The following is a 22640-nucleotide window of genomic DNA, read 5'->3' as shown; positions in this document are numbered from 1 at the left end:
TGTCTTAGGCTAGTCTGCCCATAATAGAAAGTTTTGAATCTCTTTAATCCTCCTCCAATAGAGCAAAAAATAGCAAAATCAAAACACATGAATATTGTCAACAAATCAAGCTGATGAGCTTTGATTTAGTGGGGAATAGACTTTCAACAGCAACAAGGACCTGAGTGATAGCAGCAATAAATTAGCGAGAAAAAGTAAGAGGAGAAAGAATGCAGCCAAGAGTCCAGATCTCAACCTGTGCTTACTCAGTGGAGAATGGTTTTATGCACTCTATTGGCATGGAGTTAGAAGAAGTCCACTGTGTGATCTAAAAGAAAGTCTACCTTCCTTGAAACCTTACTAAGACCTGCCAGGTCTGCCACTTGTGAAGGACAAGCCGTTGAGACCAAAACTGAAATTGCGCAAAATAGATATAAGGCAAGAACCAGGTTCAAATGTGGAAGAAGAACATGGAGGTAAGAGAGCCTGGAGAGCAAGCAAATGTGTATTTTGAAAACTATATGAAGAGAAGATGTGCCAAAGACCAGGATTGGAAAATAGGAAACTTAATTGGGCTGGGGTGGTGCATGCCTTTATTCTAATCCCAGCACTTGGGAGGCAGAGACAGGTGGATATCTCAGCTCAAGGCTAGCCTAGTATACAGAACAAGTTTCAGGACAGCCAGGGCTACACAGGAAAACCCCGTCTCAGAACAAAAACAAAACAAAAAACACAAGAAAAGAAAAAGAAAGAAAATTAGAAAACCTAGCAACTGAAGGGAAACAGCCATAGAGAAGAAGATACTGTAGCTTGAGTGCTTGCCCACTCTAAAAATCATAGTGTTCTGGTGCCACTAGAACAATATCAAGAAGTAAGGCCTTAAAGAATGTCATGGAGGGGAGTACGTGGGGAAAATATAAGAGCCAGTGGTCTGGAGAGATGTACAGTGGTAAAGAACACTTGATGCTCTTGAAGAGGACCCCACTTCAATTCCCACTACCCATGTTGAGTGGTTCACAACCCTTTGTAAGTCCAGGCCCAGGGAATCTAACTGCCCCTTCTAGCCTCCTCAGGTATCTCTACACACATGATACATGAGCAGGCATGTGATCAAAATCAAATGAGTTATAAGGCCAAAAATGACTCTCATTAGACTGTTCTCTAACTGCACTTAATGGCAAAATAAGATGGGGTAACGTGTAAGATGATGAAGTGAAGAAATAGGAGCTAATATTTTTATACCTAGCTAAACTGGCTTTTAAGTAAAAACTCAAGCAGAGTGAAGTATGTCAGTCAGTCTCCATTAAAGAATATTTGAATTTTTTCCTAAGAAAATTCCAGTTAACCAAAGTTACTAAAACCTTACTTTTAAAACATTTGAGAATGAGCATTAAAATTACGTTTCTTGGTGCAACTAAAACCAAGTGTCAGGAAGAAAAATAATGATAGACTCCTGGCTGGAGAGATGCCTGAATGACTAAGTTCTTTCTGTTCTCCCATAGCATCTGGGTTTAGATCCCAGTACCTATGTGAGGTGCCTCACAACTGCCTGTTACTCCATGAGATTCAGCATCTCCGACCTGCACTCACATGTCTGTACATACATGCATACACATGATTTTTAAAATAAATATTAAAAGATTAAGCTGGTGGTTAATATAGTAGCTCCGTAGAGATGTAATAGGAAACTCACAATGAGCCATTTCATAGGACAGCTTGTCCTCATCAAGGAAGTTAACCTTGAGAAAATTTGTGGAGGGACAGAGGGAAAACACCAAATCAGTCGAGACACATAGAGGGGAGAATGCTGGAGAGCTGTTTAGTGCAATATTAAGCCATAAAGAAGAGCTTAGAGAGACTTCAATAAAAGCAAGGCTAGTGTTCACTTTCGAGGAGATTTTATTAGGATGGGAATGCTGGGTTTATGAGATAACTGGTAGGTTTCAACTTCTATTTTATTATGTGTAGGGTGTGTGTGTGTGTGTGTGTGTGTGTGTGTGTGTGTGTGTAGTGTGTAGTGTCTATACACGTATGTGTGCATGGGAAACAGAAGTCAATGTTGGGTGCCTTTACCACTCCAGTTTCTTAGACAGTTTTCTCCCTGGATTTACGGTCTTTTGTTTCGGCTAGACTGTCTGGCCAGTAAACCCTCACAATCTGCCTATCTCTTTCCCACCAGTCCTAGGGTTACAGATATGTGTCACCATGCCCAGCCTTGAGTGCTAGAGATCAAACTCAGATCCTCGCCTGTGTGTGGCAAGCAATTTACCCATCAAGACGTCCCTCTCCAGTCTCAATCTCCCCATTATTATTCCCACAGTCTAGTTTACATCACTCAGCACAACTAAAATCAGCTATCTGAAGGTTGATCATCTCACAGTGACCTTTACCGACCATCAGGTCTGTAAATTCACCATTGTTATTGCTGCCTTCTAGAAATTTCCTTCTAGCCAGCTGATCTATCAGGTTGTCCCGACCTCTCTTGTCCTTCCATCTGTCTCTTTTGTGCCCCTCGGATGTGCATTTTGCTTCTGTGCTCTTGCCTTCTGCTTCTTCCTCTCCCAGCTACCCCCCCTCTTTCCCTACTATCATAAGCTATTAACATCAAAATGTCTGACCCTTGCCCTGTGGGATTCTCAGGTGCATATTCCCAACTCACTGATTTCCATGTCCTCCTGGATCGCCATCTGCCACCACAAAACCAGTGAGCCCACAATGAACCCTTTTCGTTCCCCCGTCTAAACCCTTCTCCCATCTTTGCAAATCCGATGAACAGCTTCCTCATCCTGCTTTCACATTAAGTCTGACTCGTTTCTAGCTGCTATGTGAATGCGTCTGTTTTCACAAACTTTGATTACGTTCTCTGTGTCTCGTCCTGCACCTGCTACATGTAGGGCGGTCAGAAGGCTTCCTGTGGTTGCTTCCTTGGCAAGGGCAACCTCCATTCCCAGATGGATCGCATCAAGCCAGCTTCTCTTTGGTGATGGCGTGTTTGGGCTCAGGACCAACACTAGTCACACTGCACCATCAGCATAGATGGTGAGAGCAGGTTGAACTCAGCCTTCCATCCACACCGTGAGCATGAGCAAAGGCCAAATCTATCTCTGTAGGTGGCAGGGGGCGGGGAGTGGATCGCTAGCAGCTAGTGGCACCTAGTCCCAGGGGCCTCTGCTCTCAACCACACTTACACCTGACATGATCTGGTTGTCTACTGGGGAACTAACAGTCATTTACATCTTTCTGAACTTCGCCCCCTGTAGAAGAGGCTTTGCCACTCTCTTGGGTGGGAGGAATTGGGATTCTTGACATAGCATTACAAATGTCAAACAGCACACAGTTACTCGGGACTTCATCTGCTCTTTATACATCCTCTCAAGGATTTCTTGGGTCCCTACGAGTCTCCCCCGACCTTGACAAGGTTTGCAGTAGGAAGCTGATAGTGTATGGTTTCCCTGTTACCATGATTTCTATGTTTCCTTTGCCTTCTGGGAATCGAGGCTCTAAAACCACAACTATGAACGTAGTCTGTCTAAACTGCTTGGGATTTCCTTTGCTTTCTGCCTAGATACGTTACTGCCGAGAAGGAAAATAATTACTGAGGGGCATAAAACCTCCTCTTCCAAAGAGTTTAGAATGTGGCTTTCTGGGAGGAAAACCACATCCAAGCTTGGCAGCTAGAATTATTTGCTGGCTAATCATAGTCCTGATCCTGGCCAAAGTTATCCCAACAGCATCTTCGGCAACGCCCCTCACAGAAAAGCCAGCAACCAGTTACAACCTGACCCTACTAATGTCCACCTCAGAAGATGTAGGGAGAGGAGGGTGGAGAGGAAGATGATGCAGGCAGGGGGGATTTCTAAGCACTCTGGGTAATTAAAAGCAGGTTTTATAAAAACACTCGCTGCTCAAAACACAGGCCTGTGTGTGTTTAAATGTGTCACACCACAATGGCTCCTCTCGCCCGATGGAGGAGGAGTTGCTGGTGAGAAAAATGCACGTCCATCCACTTTCCGGAAGAGGAGGTAGATGAAGGCCGCTGAGAGGAGAACAAAGCAGTTTGTGGGTTGCGTTTGGGCTTTTCTTTTGGAACGAGTTTCTTTAGGAAGTAGATAATCCACCTTTTCCTCGCCTCAGAACCATCATTCAAAGTGCCAGAAGTCCTTGTCCGGGAGGATGGAAATATTTTCTCGTCTCTCCTGAGGAGAGAAATTGATTAGCTTGTTCCGGATTTTTTTTTTTTTTTTGACAGAATTTGGCCTGAAAAGTGTCACATCTCCCAAGTTCTGGCTCCAGAGAGCTTGTTAATGGGTACCAATCATCCGCAGTGATAAGACTGTAAGTGGGGGAGATTCACAGTCCAGTTCATCACGTCCGTGGCACAGAACACTGGGAGGGAGGAGGACAGAGCTTCCAACCTTATCAGAATCAGCAATCAAATGTCTGTTCTGTTCTCCCCAGTCCGTCCCCCCGGACTGTGTGGAGGCCTAGTAAAGCCTGGGTACCACTTTGAGCTGTGGCAATCTTTGTGGCCACCTTTCCTAAAGTAGCATTGCTTTCCATTTTGACTCCATAGTTAGAAGGCTGGAGTGGTGCATGTCATGATACAAACCTTGTTCAAGGAACGTTAGATCTTAATTATACCCAGACAGTTGTGGGATCTTCTAGATAAATTAATATGAACTGTATTGTCCTGGGGAAAATATCTTCAGTCGGCTATTATAGTCACATCCCCCAAACTGAAATATTAATTGTGAAATATGGAAGAAAATTTGGCGTTCAGGGACCCAGTAAGGATCATTCATCAGGAACCCAAGCATAGCGCCCTCCACTGGAATATTCGTTCTTTTCATCTACAAAGATTGTGTTTCAGCACTTGAATTTATGAATATCACAATACCTAGGCATCCAAGCGATATTTTAAAAATTATTTTTAAAAGATTTATTTTTTTTTACGTGCGTAGGCATTTGCCCATATGCATATCTGTGTACCATGTGTGTGCAGTCCTTATAGGGGCCAAAAGGGGGTGTTGTATCTGAAGCCGGAGTAACAGGTAGTTGTGAGCTGCCATATGGGTGCTGGGAGCCAAACCCAGGTCCTCTGAAAGATTAGTACATGCCATGAGCCACTGAGCTGTCTCTCCAGCCACATGACTGTTTGGTTATGCAAAGCTTTTTGTTGTGGTAGTCATTCCCTATCAGCATTGTTCAAACTGGTAAAGTTAAGATGTATACATGTTAAGACGTGAGAGGGAAGTAGCTAGAAACATCTAGAGAGAACTCTATGTACTCCTTGAGGACATAGAGTACCCAAGGAAGATCACACATGGATGGGACCTGCCTCCCCACGGTAGGGTTTCAGACCTCTTTAGAGGTCCTTATTACTCCTGTCAAACGGTAAAGGACTTCTCTGAATTGCCAAAAGATGCGGACCACAGTTACAGTCTAAGTCAACCACCTTCTAGGCAACAGGGCACTTGTGACCTTACAATCTTGCAAAAACAAACCTGGCTTTCTGGAACAAGAGCTCGGTCCCAGCGTGATCTTTGGAACACGCTTCCTTTCCTAGGCTTTGCAAAACGTCGAACTACAGCAGTCTTGTTCCTGGACCAAGCTATGAGCCTACTGCCAATGCCGGAAGAGCATCAATGCTTGCTATTTTGAGTCTGAACGAGCCTGAGCTTTGCAGGCCTATCATCGGCAAGCCACTTGAGAGACCTCTGTTGGTCCCTTAGATAGCTGCTGTGATGGGCCGGATGTGTGTTTGCTCCCTTAGATGTGGATGACTTTTATAACTTACCATTTTCAATTTATCCCTGTGAATCTCTCTCCTCTGTGATCTCTCCTCTCCCCTTCTCCTCCTCTTCTTCCCTTCCCTGGGTCCTTCCAAATTCCTTCTCTTGCTCTCCCTTCCGTAGGGAAAACAAAAACAAATGTTTGGACCTTCTCCCAAATTTCTTATCTTTTCCCAACTACGAGTTCAAATTTGACAGGAAATCCGGCTCAAAATGACCACTCACCTTCCTTGAACTGACATTTTAGATAACCTAAGAAACATGAGCATGAAACTAACTCCAGGGGGGAAAGCCTGGATTAGTTAAACTCATTTGCACACAAGGTAAATCTCAGCTATTGGGCTCAAGAGGACGAAGTTGGTGTGGGGGCATATCACCCAAGGGAGAGGGTCACTGCGCTTTGGCCAAGCACCCAAACTAAGAGCTCAGAACACCAGGGTACTCTGTTTCTTCTATGGGCTTCTTGCAAAAAGAGTTTGTCCTGCTTCCTCTAAGTAAAGGACATCTGTCCTATGATATTTTATCCCTGCTCTCCATTCTACACACACACACACACACACACACACACACACACACACACACACACACACACACAGTTGTTTGCCCAAGTGACCAGCCCAATCAGTGCTAAAGTTCTGCTGAAGTCCTATGACCACTTAGCACTGATCTGAAGCTCACCGAAGGATATTATTGGTTCAACTTTGTCATTTGTCCATCCTGGTTTCAATGTGAAAGGGCCAGAAGGTCAGGATCATGTTTGTTATGTGGGGTACCCCACGGTAGGTGGAGGCTCACATTGAGAAAATGAGACAGACACCTCAAAAATGTATCTTTCGGGTCATTTCAGATTTGTGATTTTAGAGAACAGGGCACTGACTTCATAAAGCAACACATCTTCATTTGTTAAAACGTCGAGATTTTAAATGCATACATGTATCTTGTTAAAATACAATGCTTATTCCCATGTGCGTGTGTATGAGTATGTGTGTGCCATAGAACTTGGGTAGTGATCCCTTGTGGGAGTTGCTTCTCTCCCTCTATATGGAAGTTTTGGGGAGATTTAACTCTAGTTATCAAGCTTGACAGTAAGACCCTTTACCCACCGAGCCAGCCAGCCCGCCCAGGAGATGTTTTAGGAATGAAGGCATAGAGTGATTTTGGCATTGGATGGTCACCTCATGTGGCCTCTTAATGCAGTAAAAAGATCTATAAACATAAGAAATATTTAAGAGGATTTTCTGACTCACATACTGGTTTATAGGAAACATTTTCTTGATATGCAGAGGAATGCACTCGGGCACAGTGGTAAGAGGTATAACACAGTAGATAAATGTACGAGTACCACAGGTATTTAATGCCACCATCAAGGACTGTATGCCCTGTGTGATCAGCACATGATATTGATGCACCTGGTAGGAGCAGTAGGTTCGGCCACACCAGTATCACACAAACAAGGAGTGTGTAGCCTCAGAATTAGGCAACAGGTTTTTGTCAGCTCCAAATTTAAACAGTCATGGTCACCATCCTTGGGGTCTGCTACGGCTAGTTATCAAGCAGTATATCAAGTATACCAAAAGGCTATGTGGCATTTGCCTGCATTTCCATGGAGAGAGAATTTTAATCATTCCGGAGATGGACCGCTATAAGAATAAAATTTAAGGGACTGAAGAGATATCTCAGCATTGGAGAAGATTTTTTTTTTGCAGAGGATACAATTTCACCTCCCTCATCCATTCTGGGTGCCTCACAGCTGCCTGCAATCCCAACTCTAAGAGATCTGATGTCATCGTTCAGACTCTGTGCGTACCTGCACTCGCACATTCCAATACTACTCTTCCTAACATATACATACTCATAACTAAATTTTTGAAGTGGAATTCTAACAAACCAACTATCAATGCTTTTAATGTGACATTTAAAATAATTTGTTTGCCCTAAAGCAAGTGACATTGTCCTTTGTTCTTAAATGAAGAAACTCGGGGCTAGAAGACTTCAATCATGTATCCAATGTCTATCCCACCCTACTGGACAGCTTGGGTGACAGCAAATCCTCTTAGTCCACTGAATCAGAGGGCATAGAAGGCTATTCTGATTGTCATTGGAAAAAGGACCCTCAGAAGAGGGTACTGGACACTAGGCACAATGATGATCTTCTCTGACATGATGGTCAGGAGGCAACTGTTGTGCAAAATAAGGGGTTTTGTAAAGGGGCATTTGCTTTCTTTTGAGGACCAGATAAATTATCCCCCAGGCTCTGATACTCCTATCAGAGTCTGGGTATGGCATAACCTTACCTATAATTTTAGAAATCCTGGAGAATCCCCAAATATAGCTGTGCTGGTTAGTTTTAACTGTCAAATAGCACCAACTAGAATCACCTAGAAGAGCGTCTTAATGGGGAGCTATCTAGATCAAGATGATCTGTGGTATGTCTGTGAGGACTGTGTTAATTTATATAGGAAGACCCAGTCCACTGTGGGCAGCACCATTCCCTAGGTGGCAGCCCTGAACTGTATAAGAATGAAGAAAGCTACTTGAACACAAGCAAGCAAGGATGTGTTTCTCTCTTCTCTCTTAACTATAACTAGGCTGAGGACTAGCTGCTTGAGTATCTGCCTTGACTTTCCAGAATTAATGTGACTGTAAGCCAAATAAAGCCTTCTTTCCCCTGTACTATTTTGTTCAGGGTGTTTGAGACAGCAACAAAAATGCAGCTAGACCAGGGATTCTAATACTAAGCAGGAGGGCAGTATAGAATATGAGCCTGAGATTTCCCTAAAATTCATTATCACCTTCAAAGGAAGCTGGCCTACTATCTGCTCCTTCTCCAAGTAGGTTCGTACATCGTCAGTTCAGTGCCCCTGGGTGGCCAGGCCCACCTTGACCACCCTCCTTCTCTGTTTACATTCTAGAATGGGAGTCAGCAGATTACTTACCAGATGCCCAAGACCACCCCAATCACAGGACAAAGGAACAGGTTGGACAGTCTGTGACTCAGCTGAAGAAAATCCAAAGACTTCAAAAATATTTTATATACCTACATTTATGAATCTAGCAATGAGTTATCGCCATTTAGCAAGAAGATAGTTTATCTAGTTTATTTCCCACAATCTTTACAAGTGGGAAAAACCAACGTTGCGCCACAAACCGCAAAATGCCAGGAAAGAAAAAGAATTCGCTGTTCTTTATTTAACTCAACTGCAGCCAACTGAGTTTCCTCCTTGTTAGCTTCTTTTCCTCCCAAACAAAACAAATTTATAATAGAAACACTTTCCTGGCACACGATGTATTTGGCTTTAACACTGTTTATCTGTTTTACAAAAATATGTTTGCGAACTCCTCTGAGCGTTTCTTGGAAATAGAATGCTTTTAGATAGAGGCATTATTGAGGTGTGATCCTCTGAATTTAAAAAGTCTGAATATGACATATTTCATACCCACGTACATATTTTATATAAAAATATGGTCATGTTGGGGAAAAATGAAAAAGATGAACAGATGTAAAGAATTCGTCGTCCTGTTTGCTCTCGGGCCATTCATTTTCAGGCAGACAGTCTCTCATGGTTTATATTTTCCCAGAATTATATTTTTCACAGTAGATAGGAACATTCCGTTGCTATGGAGTTCCTCTCAGGAACAATGCCTTTCAACCGTATTTGGATCCAAGAAACGAGTCAGGTGCTTGAGAAGTGCCAGCCTCAGTTTCCAACATTTCTTGCTTGGAAGAGGCTGATATCACTACTAAAATAATCACCCACACAGGAAGGAAGACATTCTGGTAATTCACTTGTCTCCAGGGAGTTTCAAACCATGCTGGTTACAGAAGGTACTTGTAGATTGACCAACCTGCTCCTGACACCAGTGCAAACACATTTCTATGTGGAGAAAGCACCATGCAAGGTCTCCTGAACTCCATTTATGCTGACCATATTATCTGCAGAGTCTTCCAAAAGAATGAAAACACTTTATGTTTATGCTATCCAGAGAGGCAGCCACTGGCTTTATGGGCTGCTTGTGTGACTGAAGAACTGATTGTTCAAGATATTTAGTTTATTAAATTTGCTTTTAGACAAATTTGCACATATATAATACATATTTTTCTAGTTTGATGTCTGCTGCTGTGATTAAACACTAGGGCCAAACTCAGCTTAGGAGAAGAATGAATTTTATTCAGGTTTTAATTCCAGATGATAGTCTAACATTGAATGATGCCAAGGAGTGTGCTTAAGGCAAGATGTGAAGGCAGGCCTGCCTGGTATTCCTCCCAGTATTCTCTGTAACCAAAGAAATCACCTCACAGGGAAAGTAGTATAGTTGAAAACATGGAGAATGAAGCTTGCTAACCAACATATATTTAGCCTGATTTCTTATACAATTCAGAACCATCTGCCTAGGGAATGGTACTGCCCACAAGGGGCCTGACCTTCCTAGCAATCAACACATTCCCTAATAGACCTGCCCACAGGCTAATCTGATCCAGGCAATTGAGATTCTCTTTGCAGATAATTCTGCCATGTGTTGAACTTAAGAGGATACATTTTTGACTACTTTTACCACTACATCCCTATCATCAACATCAACCTCTCCCCAAGGTAAGTTCACATATATTTAACTTGTTTCCAACCAACCAACCAACCAACCAAAAAAGAAGTCCAGTTGGTGAGTTCTGAGAAATGGACAGCCATTGTCTTTAGCTGTGCGCACTTGAATCCAATGGAGATTTCCAAACCTGAGGCCACACCTCAGATAACCAAACCTGGTTAAAATCCTAGGATCACAAAACCAAACCAAACTGAATGCATGGGTATAGGAAAGGGAGCTGTAGGAAGGAAGACGAAAAAAAAGGGGGATGCTAAGAAGATAAGGGAGGGCAGGGATGAGAAGAAACAGAATGCGTTCGGCATGGCATAAAATGGTGAAAGAGCGAGTTTAACCAATAAGATCATCCAAATGACTTGAGCTTTATGCGACTCTGAGTTAAGTAAGTTTCCAGGGTAAAGTTGTCTGGCAGCCAGCAACAGTGGGCATAAACCTTAGTGTGCTTGGCACACCACTTAACAGCGGTTAAGTCACAAGTTAAGGTTTGAGCTCACCATTGTAGCATGCTTGCGAGGTATGATGGCTCCCTCTCATTGTTGTTTGTAGGGGAAAACCGTGTGTGGATTGGACAGAGGAGAGACCACAGCTTATTCTGGAGAGAGAGAGAGAGAGAGAGAGAGAGAGAGAGAGAGAGAGAGAGAGAGAGAGAGAGAGGAAGGAGGAGGAGGAGGAGGAGGAAGAGGAGGAGGAGGAACAGGAGGAGGAGAAGAGGAGGAGGAGGAAGAGGAGGAGGAGGAGGAAGAGGATGAGGAGGAGGAGGAGGAAGAAGAGGAGGAGGAGGAGGAAGAGGAGGAGGAGGAAGAGGAGGAGGAGGAGGAAGAGGAGGAGGAGGAGGAAGAGGAGGAGGAGGAGGAAGAAGAGGAGGAGGAGGTTGGGTCTGACTCCAATGTTAGTGTGGCGGGTTTAAGATCCTTAAATACCTTGTTGGAATATACCTCTGCTAGCTACAGGTTTGGCTCCTTTCTAGAAAGTTCTATATCCGTCGCAGCTTATCCTGTGAAGTGATAGCTTTGGCACGGAGGGAGACACTCAGACAGGGAACCTGGAAGTCTCAGAATTGTCTGCTGTTCTCCTTAGTAGCCCCAACTTTTTTCCAGTTGTGACACAACAGAAAAACATCACATCTGTGTTTATGTACAGTGACATGACAGTCTGATTTTGTATTAGGGTAACCAAAGATAATTTCAGACAGGTTGGAGGGAGTGGCATTGTGGAGCACGATCCTGATAGTTTCATCTTGGGGGCCTCGATGTTGTCATATGTAAAATGGAGGTAAGGAAACTTGTTTTCTCTTATCGGAGGGTATATTACCCATAGATATCAAAAATTATGAGTAGTGTCGACCCTGGTTTTTCCCCTCTCTCTGTTCACACACACACACACACACACACACACACACACACACACACACACACCTCTGATAAAATTGCCTTCATTACTCAAGCAATAACAAGAAACATTAACTAATTCAAGAGTTGGATTCCTTTAATGCCCATGCTGGAAAAGCTGAGACAGGAAGATGGCCCATTTAAGACCAGTTTGGACCACACAACGAGGCCCATCCCCCACGAAGCAACAATAATTAGGTATAAAATGAGAAAATTGTAGCAGTAGATCATCATCAAAACTATTTGAAGCTGATAAACCGGCTTATTTCAAGATTTTCCATTTAATATCTGTTGGTTGTAATTGTACCCCCAAACCATAAATCAGAACAAAGACCTTTCTTCTTTAAATTGCTTTCTGTCAGGTGTTTTGTCACAGCAATGAGAAAATGAGGACAATCTGAAAAGGTGCTATGCTATTGTCCTCTTGGGGTCCTCAAGTGGAGACAATGGGGAAGGTTTTGTGTGAGTTTCCTCTAAGTAGAGCTATGGGTCTTGGTGGTCCAGGGCTCCTCTCTGGGATACCAGGTCTACATGGCCATCGAAGGCAATGCAGTAAGTGGAGATTATAGATTAAAAGAAACAGGAGAGGAAATAGAGAGCGACTTGGGTCTAAGCCACGCCCACTTCAGTAATTCACCATTTAAACCTAGAGCCTCCATTTAACCCACCCAGAAGATCAAGAGTCCAATCTCCAGATATTCCCCAACATTGCCTGGTGTCAAGAAGTCAACCGTGACTCAGAAAAGACTTTCTAACTGCCTTTTGATCACCCTTGGGTGCCTTAAGGTAGTGTTGACCACTTGGTAACTACTTCACCCTTGCTCACTGCAAAAGTCCCTTCCACATTTTTGTAAAGTCTAAACAAATGGCCCTGATCAGCCCTCCAAAGTGACACAGGGACCCAGGATCCTTTTGCCTTGTGACCTTTCACTCTTGAATACCCATTCCAAGGTTGTCTGTTGAAAGAACAGGTCTATTAAATACCTCAAAACGTTGACAGTAGTTGGGAGGATTAGGTTCTTATCCATAAGGTTCTAGCTTCCTGTCATAGTTGGGGGATGGTCCCTTTCTGTTGTCTAGGTCCTGGTAAGATCCTGCCCCACTTTATAGTGGATTCTTAGGGATCTAGAGCTTAAGTCTTGAGCCTTCCCTGGATGCCAGAGAGGGTCCCTTCCATGTTGACCATCTGTCCCAGACAGGGAGGGTAGAACTAACACTTGACCCAGTAGTATCACTCCTGGGCATCTTCTCACACGACTCTGAGCCCCTGCCACGAGATACTTGCATATCTATGTCTATTAGAGTACCTTCGCATAGCTGAATAATTCACTGAGTCTGGGTGTCCATTGGCAGAGAAATGCATGAAGAAAACATGGTCCAAACGCAGTGGGATTTCCTTCTGTTCTAAAGGAGAGTAAGTTTATGTCATTTGCAGATAAATGGATTCAGTGAAGAGCTACATAATCATTATAGTTTATATACACACATAAAATCATACACATATTTGGGACACCCATTGAGGGATGGTGGGGTGGTTCAGAATACTCACTGGTTTTTCAGAGGACCTGAGTCTGGTTCCCAGCACCCATATGGGGTGGCTCACAACCACTCGTAACTTCCACACTGGGAGACCTGATGCTCTCTTCTTGACTCTGTGGGCACTGTACACAAGTGAAAAGAAAAAAACCTTCGTACACATCTACATATTATTAAAAATAAATATCAACTCTTTAAAAGAAACAAATGAAAGTAGACATGGGACTACATGGGGGATAACTGGGCACAATGACAGGGAGAGTGGGGTGGAGGGGTGAATGCCCTCAAAGAGTATGAAAATGTCCTTGGAACCCCATCATCATCAGCCAGGACCATATGCCAGTAAAAATATTACAAGGCAGGCTGGAGAGATGCGTTCCAGTTAGGAGCTTTTTCTGCTGCTCTCGCAGAGGACCTGGGTTCTGTTCCCAGCACCCGTAGGGCAGCTCACAATCATCTGCAGTTCCAGTTCCAGGGGTCTGACTCTTGAAACTTGTCCTCTGATCTCTCTTTCCACCTAGTGAGGCAGGGTCTCCTGTTTCAGCTGCCCTGCATTTTTCCTGGCTATCTTCCCCATGAGTTTCTAGGGCCTCCCATTTCCTAGAGGAAGGCTGGGATTTCAGATGTGTTCCCCACATTCAGCTTTTTGTGGGTTCTAGGGGCTGAATTCAGGTCCGCGAGGATTAAACAGCAAGTGGTTTACCCACTAAGCCATCTCTCCTGCCTGCCCATCGCTGGTGTCTAAGGATGCAACTTAGTGCTGACTCTGGAATCCTGTGTATGTGAGGGACAGAGATCCCCAATGTGGTCCCTTAGGTCTTTCCACAACACAGACTAAAAGTCCAAGTGATGTTGAGATCTGCTGTAAAAAGACGTCCTTCCTCTTTTTCTCTTTCCCTTTACTCCCCTCCCCTCCCTTCCTCCTGACCTAGGCTTTGCTACTTGTGACGTCTTCCTACGGAAGGAGATTGTCCTTTTCAGGTGGTAGCCAAAGTCAGGAACTCTTTTCTGTCATTGGACCACTAAGTGAAAGGACAACATAAATCCCAGTTGTCTCTATTTAAGGACCAGGTCTGATTTCAAAAAGAGACCATAAGGCACCAGCTCCAGGAAAAGACCATAAAATCTAGAAACAAAGAACAGCTTGGGGATAACCACAAGAATGGGGAAACATCTTATCCCAGGACGGGCCATCTGTGCTGGACAGTCCTATCCCATCCTATGGTTAAACGTTCATGACACAGGAATGCAGACCACTGACCACCTGTGACTCCCTAGCACCCACCAATGAAATTTCAGATTACTTAATCCTTCTAGAGAGTTCCCCCACTTCCCTATAAGAAGGCCTACATGCCTTTGTCTGGGGTCGCCATTTTGGAGAATGGTTGACTTTCGCCCCCCCCCCCCAGTATGCTGATTGTTTCTGCAGAATAAACGTTCTTTGTCTTTGCATACTGTCTCATTCTGGGGTGTTCCTTCATCAATTTTTGGATCCTTACAAAAGGTTTGCCCAGGCACACCTCCATCATTTGTTCCCTCCCCTGAAATTGATGACAGAGCCACTCTGGGGTCAGCTGCTTCCAGCCTCTAGCCTCTGGATGGTCATTTGGGAATACGCTCACCTACTGTCACATTCTCTAATAAGTAGCGAAGCAAGGAAGGGCTGTAAAGTAATAGAAAAGAAACAATCCCGTATTAACACCCATGTTTTCCTTTCTGATGCTATGATAAGATGCTCCAACCAAAACAATTTAGAAAAGGATTTATTTGGCTTACTTTTTCAAGTCGTAATCTACTATTGAGGGAAATCGGGGCAGGAACTGGAGGCAGAAGCCTGGAGGAACAATGCTTGCTGGCTCACTCCTGCTCATGCTCAGTTAGTTCTCTTATATAACCAAGGACTGCCTGCCTAGGGGATGGGACCACCCACAGTGGACCGGTTTCCCAAGCATCAGTTAAGACAATATAATCCTTCACAGATGTGTTCACAGACTATCCTGATAAAGGTAATCCCTTTATTGATTATCACCCGCTTCATCCAGGTGTGTCTAGACTGTGCTAAGTTGACAGTTCACGCTTAGACATCATCTAGGACAACATGTATTAACATATGGGTTCTTAAACCCGCCTCCCATGACCCTTTCTTTTGGCTCTCTCTCTCTCTCTCTCTATATATATATATATATATATATATATATATATGTATATATATACATATATATATAAAACGATGAAATCATAAATTTATTTTAAAACAATTCATTTATATATATATATAATTTTATCATTTATTATAGATTAAAGCAAATCTGCCTACTAATGAGAGGAATGGTCTGTTGAGCACCACCATGCTCTGGAAGCTCCAGGAATTCTTCCAAAAGAAGAAGCTGGACAGTAGAAAAGCAGCACACTGGGACATGCTGGGAGACTTGGGAGCTGTTCCCTGCTGCAGTGTTTCCTAGAAACACGGCCCTCAGCAGCCCAGGAGTGAGCCAGGCCCAGGCGGCCCCCTAGAAAATGAATTGCAAAGAGCTGTGACCTTTGGCTTAAAAATCACTTCTTCCTCTCATAAAATCATCTCATGACTTCCCCGACCTTTGACCTCTTGTTTCCAAACCCATCTAGAAAGCTTTGCTTGGCGGAATGTCCTCTCCGGGCATCTTTAATTTAGTGGCGTCCTCTGAATACGCCACTGGGATGCAGGATAAATCATCCCAAGTGTGCCAGAACCGATTATTTTGGAACAAACTGGTGTCATCGATAGACGAAAACAATTCAGGCAGACAAGCTGCTTGACAAACATTTATCAAGTGACAACTGTCTGCTAGTTCCCGGGGATAGACAGAAAGGTGAAAGGCCTACGGGTGGGGGCGGGGGTATCACATGATGGGCCGAGACCAGGATGACCGAGGCTGTGGGTAGGGGGATTATCAATAAGGACATTAATCACGAGGCTGGAGGAGCCTGGATGGGAATCAGACCGTGCAACATGCAAGCTGTGGACCCTGACCCTGGGGTAGACGTCCCCTCAAACCGCTTGTTTGCCACCTGTAAAGTCAGATGCTAAGCCCGTTAGTTTTTGACCTACCCTCTTCTCCAGAGCTCTCAGTTTAAATCTATACACATTCTCCGTTTAGCAGCCTTCATTTTTTAAAATCAACATTTTATAGCATCCCTGAGTGATAAATCGTGCGCTATACAATGAAGTCACGTGACGTCTGTATCTGGCACCGCTCTGCATGGCGCTGGGTTTTGTAGCAGTTACCACAGCGCATCTGATATTTTTAGGCTGCTGGTGGGGAGGAGAAAATGAGGTAAGGGATAAAAAAGCAGGGGAGCCGGAACCTTGAGCTGGGACTTGTCTTGAAGAGAGCTGCAGGCAAGGGGACATGAGATGCTAATGTAGAGGAGAAGATAGGGCAGACCCAGAGGAGGCCTCTGCAGGTGGGAGGAACCAATGACATTCCGGCAACTTGTGTACTCTGTGTATGGTGTCTGGGGGGGGTTGGGAGGGTGAGTATGTGTTTGTGTGTGGGTGCTTGTATGTGTGTTTCTGATGTGTATGTGGTACTAGTGTGTGTGTGTGTATGTGTGTGTGTGTGTGACCTGTGTGATGTGTATGTGTGTTTGTGGGGTGTATGAGGTGTGTGTATGACGTTTGTATGCATGTATTTCTGATGTGTATGTGGTATGTGGTATGTGTGGTGTGTGTATGTGTGTGTTTGGTATGTGTATGGTATATGTGTATTTGTGATGTGTATGTGGTGTGTGTGGGGTGCATGTGTTTATGTATATGATGTTTGCATGTGTATGTGTTTCTGATGTATATGTGGTATCTGTATGTGTGTGATGTGTGTGTATGTGTTTGTGTGTGTGATATGTGTTTGTGGGGTGTATGTGATATGTGTGTGGTATGTGTATGTGTGTGCATGAGGTTTGTGTGTGTGTGTTTCTGATGTGTTTGTGGTGTGTGTGTGTATGTATTTGTGTGTTTGATGTGTTTATTTGTGTGGTGTGTGTATGTGTGTGAGTGTTTGTATGTGTGTTTGTGATATTTATGTGGTATGTGTATGGTGTATATGTATGTGTGTTGTGTATGTGTGTGTGGTATAGTGTATGGTAATGTGTATGTGTGTAGAATGTGGTATGTGGAATAGGGTGTGTGTGTGGTATGCCATGTTTATGCAGGTATGTGTGTGTGTGTGTGTGTGTGTGTGTGTGTGGTGTGTGCGGTATGTATGTGCCTGTGCACACACACATTTTTGTAAATGTACCTGTGTGTGTAGTCTCAGGTGCTGCTCCTCAGGAGCCCTCAGTCTTGTTTGTGTTTTTGTTTAGTTTTTTTGATTTTTTTGAGACAATATCTGAATATACGTAGACCATCTGGCCTCAAACTCTTCGATGTCCTCTTGCCTCTACTTCATGAGTGACAGCAGTCAAGGCGTGTTCCACCATGGTCTCTGAGACAGCCTCTTGTTGATCTGGAGTTTGTTAATTGGGCTAGGCTGGCAGTGAGCCGCAGGGTACTGAGATTCCCAGTGATGACCACGCCCTTGGTCCACAGGGATGCTGAGCGGTCCACACGGATGCTGAGGATGATGCTTATGCTTGGCGTTTGTAAAGCCAGCACGATGCCTGTGAGCCCCTTCCCCAGCCCTAGCTCCGGGAGTCTTTTCTCCCCTCCAATACCAAGCCATCTGAACTGACTTGGCAGGAGCTGCGGACTGGTCTGCATGGATCAAATTCAGCCTATACCCAACAAACGAGCAGCAGTGCACATCTAAGATGAACCATAGCTCAGCGAAATGTACTTCTTCTTCATCACCAGGGCCACAAACCATGAGAGGCCAGACATGTTTCTGGATGCTTCCTCTTCACTAACAGCACAGTTGGTCCTCGGAGGGGGAGCAGCCAAGCACAGCGGTCCTATTTCATCCTGAATTGGCTGCTCTGCTGGGGTACTGCCATTCCTGATGGGGAAGATTTGGACCCCTCCAGCTACCTCGGGGACCTGGTATTATCTGGAGAGTGTTTGTACTTCAGAATCAGCGGCACAAACATAGCTCTTTCGTTTGCTACCCTGGGGAGGGGGACAATGCACAATCAAGTCTGACCGCTGGCTTTCAGTGGCACTCGAGCCCTTGAAGCCTTAGCCTCCAGGTACACTGAGGTGGCTGAGGATATCCGAGTCCTGCTTTTCGGGATGCATGGGAACTTTTGACTAGGGTCTGGGAAAATGCCTCTGTGGGTAAAGCATGAGGAGTCACTATGCATGCTGGCCTGTAAATCTAGTCCACCTACAGGGGCGTGGGAAGAAGAGAAGACAGAATTCCCTAAAGTTCCTGTGACAGATTGTCTGGTGTGTGTAGTGGCAAAGTAGAACAATTTTGTCCTGGTTCATTTTCATTGTCAGCCTAGACTCAACTGGGGGAGGAACGTCAATGGAGGCATTGCCTAGATCGGATTGGCCAGTGGGCATTTCTGGGTCCGATGGGGGCATCGTCTATGTTGTTAATTGATGTAGAAGAGCCCAGTCCACTGCAAGCAGCACCATCCTCAAGCAGATGATGCTGGGCTATATAAAGACCTATCAAAGCATGAACCTATGAGTGAGGGGGTACAGCAGTGTCTCTTCATAGTCTCTGCATCAAGTTCCTGCTTCCGTTTCCTCCCCCAACTTCCTTCAGTGACGGCCTGTGACCCGGAAGTGTAAACCACATACACCTTCTCACCCGCACGTTGCTTTTGGTCACAGTATTTCATCCCAACACATGTTAAACAAGGCAGAAGTTAAGGACCAGCACCTCAGGTTGTCACCTGGACTCCTAGATGTTGGTCCAAACTTTACCCCCCACCAGGTGACTCTGCTTCATGTGTGTTTGTGCACATGTGCTATGAATGCTCAAGCATGTGTTTGCACATGTACCTATGCATGTGTGTGGAGAGGACAACCTCCACAGTGGTGGAAAGCAGGAAGAAGAGGAGGAGAGAGACCCAAGACCAGGATCCCTGATTCCGTTAGCGGCTTGTGCACCCCTCTCACCCCCACGTGGCCTAAGGATTCCCTGCTGGGTTCTGCCTTCGTTTGTGCATTCGTGCATGCAGGTCAAGTGTCTTTGTCTGTCACTCCTCACGTCATTTTTTTTTTTTGAGACAGTCTCTCACTGACCGAAAGCTCATCAATTCAGTTAGACTGGCCGGTGGGCCCTAGGGGATTCTCCCTCTTGTCTCCACACCTCTCCAGTGTAGGGATCCTAGGTGTCTGCGCCTGTACTTAGTTTAGCTTTTTTAAAAACAAGGGCGATAAAGATCTGAATTCAGATACAGACACAGAGCTATCGGGTCAGCCATGGCCAGGGGATGGGAAAAGACAATAGGTCCAAGTTCAAGTTGGCCTGGGGCCAGCAGCCACCTGGTCTAGTAGGGCAGACAGGGCCAGGGCTGTGGTGTATTTTCTTCCTTGGCAGGCGTTTAACCCAGAAATGGCACACTTTGTGTTCTGGCTTCTCCTCCCCTCTTCCCGTTATGGTTTGCAGGTTGAGTGCTCTATAAAGGTCCATATGGAAGGTTATGTTTCCTGGGGTGGGGGGGATGGAGCCCCAAAGAAGGTGGGTCCCAGGGGCTAGGAAGACAGCTCAACTGGGGAAGGGTTTTCTGTCCAAGAATGTGTCTGTTTTTCGTGTTTTTGTTCTTGAGATTTCTTTAAAAAAAAATCTCGGCATCCTTCCCTTTCCTCTGAGAGCAGGCTCTCTCCCCTGTCACTCCCCACACACCCCTTAGATTCACTCGCACACTCTGCTGAGCCCGCAGGCTTCCAGCCAGGCGCTCAGATGCTGTCCTTTACCCCAGACAGAAGGTCAATTTTCTCCCCTTTATCTTTTCTCAGCCAGTTTTAGAGAGGAGGAGATCACAGAGCGATTTATTGCCGCATCGACATGTAAATTACGTCAGGGCATTCAGAGCATAAAAGCCACACACTCGGTTTGGGCTTCGCGTCACCCTTCAATCTTGTTCCCTTTTCTTCTGCACACAGCAGCCATCCTGAAGACCGTGGGGGAGAGAGAGAAGCACACAAAAAAGTAGTCGCACGCAGAGCTGAGCACTTCCCATCTAACGAGGAAGATGGGGGCCCCTCCTAAGTGTCCTCACCGCTACAAACACAAACAAGCAAATAAATGACGACATAATTTCCTGCTCTATGAAACAGCTCAACGGAAGCGGTTGCCAGGGGCAACCTTATTTATCCGGATGTAAATTTAAGTTAGACTTGAGCTTGTTTGAGTGCAAAGGGAAAAGGGTTTCTAATCTCACTCTGGGGAGAACAGGACAAGAGATGTAACTGTGTGTGCTTCAGACTACCTGGGAGGCAGAGCCGGTATCCTCATTTTACAAGAAGGCTCATGGTGTTTCTCACCCACGGCCACTGTCAAAGCTGCACTGGGGGTCGAGGGAAAGTCAGATCTTCCTGATATGGATCCAGTCCAACCTAGACCTACAGAACACCTGGTCCAGAATCCTGGATCCCTGTCTGGGTGATAAAAGAATAGAAATTACAACCACGGTCAGCAAGTTGGCTCTGCCAGTGAAGGGGCTTGCTGCCAAGAATGAAGACCTGAGTTTCATCCCTGGGTCCCACGTGGTGAATAGATTTCCACAAATTGACTGTCCTCTGACCTCCACGTGTACAGCTTACCGTCCACATGTGTGTGCACATACAGGCGCGCACACACACACACACACACACACACACACACACACACACACTTGAATAAAATGTAACAAAATATATTGTTTTAAATTAAGAAGCAGCAGCAGTTATCAAACCATCCCGAACACTGTCCCTGCCAGGTACATACAGGTCAACCCTTCAAGCTGTCCTTCTTCAAGTCTAAGAATACTAGGACACTTTGGTCTCAGGATTCTGTCTCTCTGTATTCCCTTTTCCCGGGACAGCTTTACCCCCTGTCTCTGAGCACCCAAATCCTGCTTCTCCCCCTGATCTTGTTCAAACGCCATATGCCTGAGGAGCCATTTCTGGACACGTTATTGAAAGGCACAACCTGCGTACCCGGTTCCACAGGGACTCTGCAGCCCATTCTTCTGCCTCTATGGATTTCATGTCTCCAATTGTCTCCCGCCTTTGTTCGGACAATAATTCTGGAAACGTGTTGAGGCTTCCTCTGTGACCAGTGTCATTCTGGTTTCCGAGGATACAGCAGGGAATAAAAGAAACGGAAGCCATCATCCTCAGGAGCTGCTGCAGGTGCTGGACCTACAAAGCGAATGCCATGGACAGTGCAGAGAGTGTTGGGGGTTCAGGGGAAGAGGGAGAGAACGCTGGGGCGGGGTGTTCATGGAAGGACTCTGGGGAAGAACTTATGTGAGATTAGGTGAGGCAGGAGCTTGTGGGGACCTGAGGACTGACAGAGGGCAGGGCAGCCAGTAGCTAGGGTAGGGTAAGCAGGCATGTGTGGGTGTGTGTGTGGTGCAATGGTCAGATGGACCGTAGGAAGCAGGGGTACAGTGGAAGGCGTAGGGCATTTTGCAGCACTGCAAATCCCGGCGTGATGCTGAGTGATGTGGAACAGTTGGAGCATTCGCATAGAGGAGAAGGTTAGATAGCTGTGCTTTGAAAGGCCCATGCAGATGCGGAGCTAAGAATTCACTACAGAAAGCCACGCAGGAGAGCCTATTCTCAGACAATTGAGGACGTCGGAAAGGAGTAGCCTAACTGCGCATGCGCACACCCAACCGGAAAAGCGTTTGTATCCCTACATTTCTGATCAGTGTCTGCTATCCTTACATCATGTAACACCACTCCTGTTTTCCACATTGACTGAGAGGAACATCATCTTTTCAGTGTGTTTGTATTATCTCTCTGTGTGGATGTGCCACCATTCACCTAGCGCGTCCTGAGTCAAACCGTGACTCGACCGTTTCACAGGATTCAGTGCGGCAAGTGATTTTTTTTTTCCAGGAAACTTTCTAGAATTTCCACCCCTGAGCCCTGGCTTGTTCCATTGAATTTCAAATCTCAGAATTGTCAAACAAGGTCTGCAGATAGTTTTAGGCTCTTGGTCCCTTGGGTGACATTGTGATAGTGCATGGGATAAAAGTTGGACAGAGAACACCGCTGCTATCCATGGGCCTAACTCCCCAGCGAATCTGAAATATCCCCAGCAAGAGTGAGCAAGAGTGGTATTATTGATTAAGTTATTTATTGCCATCTCATTGCTTTTCCCAGAGACAAGAGGAGGGAAATAGTCTGAAACATAAAAACATGGTCATGGTCATGTACATACACACACACACACACACACACACACACACATAGATATAGGTACAG

General features: G+C 45.2%; 1 protein-coding gene and 2 long non-coding RNA genes across 10 annotated transcripts in view; 2 read left to right on the top strand and 1 right to left on the bottom strand.

Moving 5' to 3' along the window:
• The window catches only part of LOC102556543 (uncharacterized), a 31328-nt gene extending 15442 nt beyond the window's left edge, over positions 1–15886 (top strand). The window contains exons 2-5 of one of the 6 annotated variants that reach the window (XR_005505227.2): positions 8684–9549; positions 10274–10363; positions 11559–11642; positions 15592–15886. This is a non-coding gene — a long non-coding RNA (uncharacterized LOC102556543). Of the gene's footprint in view, positions 1–8683; positions 10364–11537; positions 11643–15591 lie in introns of all 6 variants that reach the window. The other 5 variants (XR_005505228.2, XR_005505225.2, XR_005505226.2 and 2 more) reach the window with 5 other exon arrangements.
• Kazn (kazrin, periplakin interacting protein) overlaps positions 1–22640 on the top strand; it is a 990282-nt gene that overhangs the window by 280263 nt on the left and 687379 nt on the right. The gene's annotated exons all lie outside the window — the stretch shown is intronic.
• LOC120103134 (uncharacterized) lies at positions 1861–8839 on the bottom strand. Of its 2 annotated transcripts, none has more exons than XR_005505234.2 (3): positions 8708–8839; positions 5777–5885; positions 1861–4175 (listed from the first exon to the last, which is right to left on the bottom strand). It is a non-coding gene; the product is annotated as an uncharacterized LOC120103134 (long non-coding RNA). The 2 variants fall into 2 exon arrangements; XR_005505233.2 differs by lacking the exon at positions 8708–8839 and adding an exon at positions 8564–8690.

The sequence above is a fragment of the Rattus norvegicus genome, chromosome 5 (assembly GCF_036323735.1).
Source record: "Rattus norvegicus strain BN/NHsdMcwi chromosome 5, GRCr8, whole genome shotgun sequence".
NCBI classification, from domain to species: Eukaryota; Metazoa; Chordata; class Mammalia; order Rodentia; family Muridae; genus Rattus; species Rattus norvegicus.
This window is presented reverse-complemented; position numbering and strand designations above follow the sequence as displayed.